Source organism: Xyrauchen texanus, chromosome 8, assembly GCF_025860055.1.
Source record: "Xyrauchen texanus isolate HMW12.3.18 chromosome 8, RBS_HiC_50CHRs, whole genome shotgun sequence".
NCBI lineage: Eukaryota > Metazoa > Chordata > Actinopteri > Cypriniformes > Catostomidae > Xyrauchen > Xyrauchen texanus.
Genome location: NC_068283.1, coordinates 37,044,488 through 37,051,120, shown reverse-complemented (window position 1 = coordinate 37,051,120; position 6,633 = coordinate 37,044,488).

Sequence of the window (6,633 nt, the reverse complement as noted above, 5' to 3'; positions counted from 1 at the left end):
ACAACATGTGTGTGTGTGTGTGTGTGTGTGTGTGTGTGTGTGTGTGTGTGTGTGTGTGTGTGTGTGTGTGTGTGTGTGTGTGTGTGTGTGTGTGTGTCAGACATTGCATTCATATGTATGACCTTCATCTTCAGAGCCACCGTCAAAGATCACAGTCAGTGTTGACAGAGATATTTCTCCCATGCATTGCAGTGGTGAGGGCTGCTGTCTAAATGCTTACTCACCAGGCGCCAACTGTGCAGGCCGCCAACAGAGCCAGAGCCAGCCGGTGGCCCTGAATGCCCTTTTGCTGACTAGACTCTAGCAGCCAATAAAAGGAGCTGTCACTCCTGTCAATCTTGCTTTCTCTGACACAATCACCCTATCACGCCCACACATGCGATTCTGCCCGCCTCAATTACAGCCCTATAAGGACAGCTCTCTGTGACAGCCCTGCCTCTTGTCCAATGGAACGCAGACAGCCAATCACTTCATTTTCAGCCCAGGGTTGAGAAACAGAAATAGAGACCCTGTATAGCTTCACGAATCAATCTCTTGCTCTTTAATTCATGCAACAGATTATGAAATTATGTTTTTGAAGAAACACTATCAATAAATGTTTCCTCATGTGACATGAGCATGTGATGAAGGGGAATATCATCTCTAAAATATAAAACTTTAGTAAAATACTATCACATGACGTTACAGCATAAAAACAAATATTAAGAAAGTGGTAGGCACATGTACATATAAATGTGTCATAAATCCCTGTGGTTCTATAATCTGAAACATGAGTTAAGGCGAGATACAGGAACACTTCTGTCCTGCATACAGTGGAGTACCAAAGTCTGAGATCACATTGAAAATCTCTTTTAAAACTGTAAATAAACAATTTAGTTGTAGGATTTTTTTAACAAATAAACATTATGCTGTAAGATGAATAAGAAGCATTTAAAAAGTATATGTCTGTAGTCAAATAAGGACATTTGTTTGCTTCCGTTAAAGCAAACAACATTTCAAATTGTACTGGGATTACCTGCATCGTAACAATTTGCAACAACTTTTAATGTCCATGTCAGCTCAATTGCTTGATATCTTTAATGTAAAAGGGGGACATACTAATTATTATTTTAAAAATCCTGAAATTCATGTCAATATTTCAATCCAACTTTTCACATATGTTGATAATAAATAAATAAATAGAAAAATAGACAAATGTAGAATTTTCTTTACCTGGCTCACTTTGTGTCCCATTGTCACTATATGAGGTGTTTTATTAAGATATTTTGAGAAAGGCCTCTTTTTGGACCCTACTTGGCCTAACTGCATTTTGATGCTCTATCGCCCTCTGTTGGATGAAAGATAGATACACAGATACACGTACATAAAACAGACATTCATTAAGTACAGTAGATGTTTCTTCAATCTACATCATCGGTCATTCTTGGTCTGTCATTCAACAGCTTCCTGATCAAATGAAACTTTTATTTTATGTTTATTGATTAAACTAGCAGATGGAAGATGTTTATTTTTACTTCATGCACATTTTCATAACTGGCAACAAAAAGAAAAGGCTCAACGCCACTTCTTAATTTAAATTTAAATGCAGCCAGCTGTTTTGTGTGTGTGTGTGTGTGTGCGTGAACACACTGGTGGACAAAAGTTTGGAATAATGTACAGATTTTGGGTGTTTTGGAAGGAAATTGGTACTTTAATTCACCAAAGTGTCTTCAACTGATCAACGTATAGTTAGGACATAACTGATGTAAAAAAAAAAACAGCACCATCACTATTTGAAAAAAAGTAATTTTTAATCAAATATAGACAGCAGCATCACTCCAACACCTTATCCTTGAGTAATCATGCTAAATTGATCATTTGGTAGGCCTACTAGAAAATCCCTTGCCATTATATCAAACACAGCTGAAAGCTATTTGGTTCATTAAATGAAGCTTAACATTGTCTGTGTTTGTTTTTGAGTTGACACAGTATGCAATAGACTGGCATGTCTTAAGGTCAATATTAGGTCAAAAATGCCAATAAAAGAAACTGCTTTCAATAGAAACTCGTCAGTCAATCATTGTTTTGAGGAATGAAGGTTATACAATGCTTGTAATTGCCAAAAAAAACTGAAGACTTCATACAAAGGTGTACACTACAGTCTTCAAAGACAAAGGACAACTGACTCTAACAAGGACAGAAAGAGATGTGGAAGGCCAGATGTACAACTAAACAAGAGGAGAAGTACATCAGAGTCTCTAGTTTGAGAAATAGACGCCTCACATGTCCACCGCTGACAGCTTCATTGAATTCTACCCGCTCAACACCAGTTTCATGTACAACAGTAAAGAGAAGAATCAGGAGGTCTTATGGGAAGAACTGCAAAGAAAAAGTCACTTTTGAAACAGAAAATCTAAAATAAAAGGTTTGAGTGGGCAAAGAAACACAGACATTGCAGATAATTGGAAAAGAGTGTTGTGGATCTTAACCCCATTGAGCTTTTGTGGGATCAGCTTGACTGTAAGGTGTGTGAGAAGTGCCCGACAAGACAGTCACATCTATGACAAGTGCTGCAGGAAGTGTGGGGTGAAATGTCACCTGAGTATCTGGACAAACTGACAGCTAGAATGTCAAGGATCTGCAAAGATTATTAGACGTGAACTCTTTGAAGTAGTTTAAAAAGTTATGGAAAAAAAATCTAATTGTAATAGTCATTTTTCAAGTTATTAATGTCCTGAATAGACATTATTCATTATATATACATTATTCCAAACTTTTGGCCGCGCGTGCGTGTGTGTGTATAGGCTACATGGACTACAGTATATAAAGTGAATAGTGGCCTCATTACAGTGGCCCATATCTGCGTTATGAATTCAATATTCAGAAAGGACTAAATCATTTTTTGTAAACACTTGAAATACTGTTTGTTTGCTTTCTTCGCTATGTGGCTACTTGATCTACTAAGGCGTAGTAAATGGGACTTTAGCGTTTGCTCCCATAAATGGAGCCCGCAGTTTCTGTGGTTTCACATCCTCACGCACCGTCTCGTGTCGGAATCATTTATTTCTCCAAACGACCTCCTTCACTTTCCCTTGATTACTTTCCTGTTGACTACATACTCTAAAACCTCTCCACTCCACCCGTCTCCTCGTATATTCAGAAGCCTGTCGGCGTGTTTACCCTTCGCGAGGATAAATCGTGTTTTTTCCTTCAGGGGTAAGGGTTTATTTGTTTAGGAGAGCGGCATTTATTTCCCGCGTGCTCTGTTTGGGCAGATGGCGGGCCTCGCCGCGCCAAGTGGACCCCGGTGTTTATTTGAAATGGGGCGTGCGGCACGCGAGGGTATTGAAAAGCCCCCGCGGACCATGTGTTCCTCTGTGGGCCCTGATTGGGAGACGCGGAGTTGGCAGGCGACCTGAACTCTCTGACGAGAAACAGGAGAGAAAACTAGCGGGCCGCGCGCCCTCTAGGAGAGCTCAGGCCTTCCATACGGCGTCGGGTCTGGCTGAAAGCGCCTGGCCCCATGGATGGACTCATTTCACGAGATTTTCGAGGTCCAGCCCTACACACATTTAAATATGATTTTTAAGTCCACATATGACAGCGCGGTGTAACTTGGTATTATGTATTATGAAAAAACCCTGATAGTGAAATAAAACAGGGCTCAAAAGCACACCAAGTTACCATTCAACTTCCAAGAAACGCAGGATTTAAAGAGTTAATTTCTTGTTAGCTATATAGGGACCTTCTTTCAGCAGTTTGCGTAATGGTCAATATTCTGTTTCAAAAGAGAAACTAGCCAGGAACGCGAACGTCATGAACACTTGATTTATAAATTATTATTATTACTAGGCTACTGCTCAGAGAATAGGTAGGTTAGCCATCTATGCTAATTTACTTTTAATTATTATTTATTATAATTATTTTTGTACCTTAATGTGCATCTTGCAGTAATAGATGTGGAGTATGCTATACATTATATATATATATATATACAAAATTAAAAATTGTGTAATCTTTAACTAAAGTAAGTTAATCCAACTTAAAACACTGTTTTTATTTTATTAAAGTTTATGCAACGTTCAAGCCAAATATTGACCCTTGTATGAAATTAAACTGTGAAAATCTTAAAAAATAAGCTTAAATATATATATATTTTTTTGCTTTACATTTGTTTTTGAAGTGTCTCTTTACATAGAGTAAAAAGTGAAATTGTTTGTTTATTAGGCAGGGTGAAATACGTGTCCTCTGTACAAATGCTGGTTCTAAAGTCCATGTTCCAATATGCAACGTTATAAATTCATGTATGTGTTTTAAACAAAAATGGTAAAACGCTTTCTTTGTGTGGGAAAGAGGCCCATGATGATTGACAGCACACATTAAGTTAGCCACGCCCCTGAAATTTAGCCCTGCCCTGTTAATGTGAACGTCATTTTTAGAGGAACCAATCAGTAAAGAACCAATCCATCAATGTCTGCTCTTTCACCAATCAGGCAGAATATGTTAAGCAGCTGCTAGCCAATCACACTGGAGTTATTCACTCCATCTCCTATATATTAAGGCACCCCTTGCTGTGCTGAACAATTTGAGATGTGTACAGTTGCTTTTTCTTTAAATACAAGAGATATGGTGCTTTAATGGTTTGTACTGGTGATTATGGATCATGACTTCAGCAACTAAGGAATTATTTCAGATTATTAACTCTGATGTGGCTTTTCGGAACTGATTTGAACCGTTTACCAAAGTACAGTCACCTTTACACGTACACAACATCTCAAAACACAAACACCCTGTGAAGAAAGTCTCTGTAAGCATGTGTAAAGTATGTGAAATATAGCCTACATCTCTCATCCAAACTCCTCACTCCATGTCTAAACAGGATATATTGACCTGACACTCTCTCTCTCTCTCTCTCTCTCTCTCTCTCTCTCTCTCTCTCTCTCTCTCTCTCTCTCTCTCTCTGGCCAGCAGTAGTATGGTTGTACTTCTATGTCAATCTGGAAGCTATGCAATCCAGTGAAATATGAGGAAGAGGTCAGAGGTCTCAGCATATGCCAAATGGCTCTATAATGTAATGAAAACAAAGTGACATCCACAGTGTTGCCTGTACTTCCCAGATGCCATGTATGCCCATTATGGATGAGCAGTTGACCTGCCAGTGTGTTTCAGAGCTGAACATTTGAATAATTCACTGGTTACCGAGTCAGTCAATTATATCAATATTGTGTGCTCACATCTGTCTTGAAGTTTAGGATTCTCTAAAAATGAAACGCTTAACTTCATTTAACTGGTCTTATTACCATTGTTTACTTTATGTGCAGATGCTCCACGTATACTCATCTAATTCATATCCAAAACGAGCTCTGTTCTAAAGTCCCATATCATTGCTAGCATCAAGTCATAATGGCAATCCTCCGTAAAATGTCACCAAACTATCCATTCCTTCATAAGATACTTTCACTTAGTAAAGTCACTTATATTGTCATTCATATAAACATATACAGTGATGAATACTATAAGCACTACATACTGTAAGCAATACTATGGCTCCACTGTAAACAATACACACTGTAAATAATAAATGAATAAATGGGTGTTTCTTCAACTTCAGGCACTTTCAACCCTGAGAATTTCTAGAAAATACGTTCATTTGCATATAAAAGTGTCCAACCGTGTAAGTACATGCATCTCAGGAGATTTATATCAGTTTTGTACTGAAAGTTTGTATTTTTATTTTTTAAGTAAAAATGTTAATTTCTACAATTTATAAATACACCTTATTTTGAATAAATAAATGTGAACTTGAAAATATTAAGCAAATTCTACATTCAAACATGTTTAAATGTATAGCTTAAAAGAGTTGATCCCATTTTTTATTCAAATTTACCTGTTCATGATAAAAGAAAATGTATCTGTTGATTATCACTGTCATCGTGTTCTGTACACCTAGTGTTGGGTTCTGCTTGGGCAGCTATATCTTGATCTATCACCAGTTATGCAAGATGATGTTACCCATGCATTAAGCTTCCTGTAGGAAGCTTACACATGTCGTGTGGTACATGATTAAACGTGTTTAAAAGGAAAGTTCATAACATGACATGTTCTAATAATATATTCATTTAAAAAGTTAATTTATGTATTCCATGCATGTCATTTTTTTAAATGTAAAAGTTACTCTATTTGCTCAAATGTTTGTTAAATTTACTCACTTTAATCAATGTCATGAAAATCAATAGAGATTTTACTTAATTTTATACCATTAACATTTACCTAGAAATACTGTGTGCAACAACTTAATTAAATGTTGTGTTTAACAGAATTCAGTGGTAGAAATGACAGTGATAGTTACAGTACAAGTGTCAATGTATTCACTTTTCACATATTTCAACTCAAGCATGCTCTTATCTAATGCTTTTGTTTCTCCAACTTTATTAACAATTCAATTAATTTTGAAAAAGAGTTGTTTGGCATGGTGGAAATGCAAAACAGGTGTAGTACTACGTAGTACTAAACAGGTACTACCACCACTGGCGTAGCCCACTATGCCAGTGGTGGTGGCGTAGTGGGCTAAAGCACATAACTGGTAATCAGAAGGTCGCTGGTTTGATCCCCACAGATTGTCCCTGTAAAAAGTGCACTGTAAGTCGCTTTGCA